Here is a 2,504-nt window from a genome sequence, read left to right on the forward strand (position 1 = left end):
TCAGAAAATATAAATAGCTTCAAGGAGTTATGTGTTGCCCTCATAACACCTGATAAAGAATTCCCACCCATCACTACCGAGGAGGTGAAAAAAGTATTAAGATGGATGAAGAACTATTCCGCACCGGGACCAGATTGTATCAAAACCTTCTGATGGAAGAAGTTTTCTTTAACCCATCAGCATTTGGCCCGTATTTTTACCTCATATTTGAAGTCGGAAGAGCCGATTCCAGAGTGGTTGGTGGAAGGGCGCACAATACTCCTGCCGAAAATAGGCAACTTAGCTGACCCGGAAAACTACAGGCCAATAACTTGTCTGAACACGCTTTATAATATATTCACAGCTATCCTAAATGATAGGTTTGTTCGGGCAATTGAACCTGTGTGGCAAGAAATGTATGAACAACGAGGCTCAAAGGAAGGCGTAGCCGGATGTCGGGAGAACCTGCTTATCGATAGATGTGTCTGCAAAGATGCAGCATTCTACCAGCGTGACCTATCGATGGCCTGGATTGATTATCGGAAGGCTTTCGATTCGACATCCCATAGACTTATCATCTGTCTTTTGGATATCTTAAAGGTTCATCCGCAAATAGTTGGGTACATAGAGAGATTGATGCCGCTTTGGAAAACCAGATTTACTATCTCGTCTGGCAAAAATCGTGTGACAACTAACAAGGTCACGTTTCAGAGAGGTGTCTTTCAGGGCGACACCATAAGCCCACTCCTCTTTTGCCTTACATTATTGCTACTATCTCTAGCACTGCGCCATTCCGACGGGTACTTGTGCGGCAAACCTGCAGATCGAAAGTCCAAGGTCACTCATGTATTTTGCATGGACGATCTTAAGATCTATGCTAAAAACAGAGAGCAACTGCATCTAGCTCTGGGGATTGTCGAACAATATACTAAGGAAATTGGAATGGAATTTGGGTTCGACAAATGCAGTCAAGGGGGTCGCGGAATATTGAGTCTTAAATGTCTTCACAACAGGATTATTCTGGGTACAGCACATAGAGTTGCAACTGGAAGAGACCCTCTTCTTAAAATGGTCAGGAATCACGAAGAAGTGGGCAAAGGAGCATTTCTGTACAAAGCAGCGGAGGAGGCTGCTGAAACAATGACTTGACTTCAGTATTAGGGGTGAGCAAAATGCATCAAATCTTATCTATCTCGAGTACTCACTCTTGAAAGCCCGGGTTAAGAAAGCACAAGAGAAAAACTTTCGTGAATAGCTCCTCGATAAGAGGATGCATGGTACTTTCACAAAAATTTGAAGGATCAGTCATGGCTTGTGAGCTAACGTTTGCTTTCCTTAAATCGCCCGAATTGAAGTCTGGTACAGAGGGTTTCATTTTTGCATGCCAAGACGGTGTCATTTCCAACTTAACATACCGTCGCCACATTTTGAGCCAAGACATTCCCAATGATAGATGCAGGGCGTGCCATGCACACCCCGAGCATTTAGCTCACATACTATCTAGTTGTCCAACTCACGCGGGAACGGCCTACATTCAAAGGCACAATGCGGCACTAAGAGTGCTTTTTTACCATCTCTGTCACTCCTACGGCATTCACCTTAATATCACTCCTCTAACTGCTCCTAGGGAAATTGAGTCAATTGTCGAGAATGGGAAGTGCCGCATATACTGGAAATTTATATTCGCGACAATTGTTTCTGTTGCTCACTGGAGGCCACACATGGTTCTTCTTGACTTCGAGAAGCGAACCATGTTCGTTATCGAATTTTCGGCACCAGCTGACAAAAACATCATAGCCAAGGAGAATGAAAAGAAAGAGAGGTATCGAGACCTTATAAGGGAGTTGCAACGATTGTACTGTAACCACCTATCTCACGGTTGTGAGACGTGGTTGTGACTGAAATTGTACCGCGATTTCGCTGGAAGCAGGTGCAATTTTTCAGATTAGAACCCGCTCCCGGCGAAATACTGCGGTTGTCCTTATGACAAATTTTTAATTATATATACATACACATACATATATATAATTAAAAATTTGTCATATGGACAATCGCAGGATTTCGCCGGGAACGGGTGCTAATCTGGAAAATTGCACCCGCTTTCAGCGAAATCGCGGTAAAATTTCAGCCACAACCACGTCTCACGACCGTGAGATAGGTGGTTACAGTCTGTAAAGGAATCAATACGACGATCCATTAAAAGCCTCGCGCACCCTAAGAACACGCAACGACCCAAGGACAAACGCCTTCTGCATTTTTCCCGCAAGTGTTTTAGCATATTGTTGATACGCAGGGATGCTTTTTAGGCCATTAGCAAGTGAAAGCTTGGCACCTCCAAGAGCGCCGATGATAAGGACGATCAATTTAACAGAATATTCCGGGTACAATCGTTGCAACTCCCTTATAAGGTCTCGAAACCTCTTTTTCTTTTCATTCTCCTTGGTTATGATGTTTTTGTCAGCTGGTGCCGAAAATTCGATAACGAACATGGTTCGCTTCTCGAAGTCAAGAAGAACGATGTCAGG

Source organism: Belonocnema kinseyi, chromosome 2, assembly GCF_010883055.1.
Source record: "Belonocnema kinseyi isolate 2016_QV_RU_SX_M_011 chromosome 2, B_treatae_v1, whole genome shotgun sequence".
Lineage (NCBI taxonomy): Eukaryota > Metazoa > Arthropoda > Insecta > Hymenoptera > Cynipidae > Belonocnema > Belonocnema kinseyi.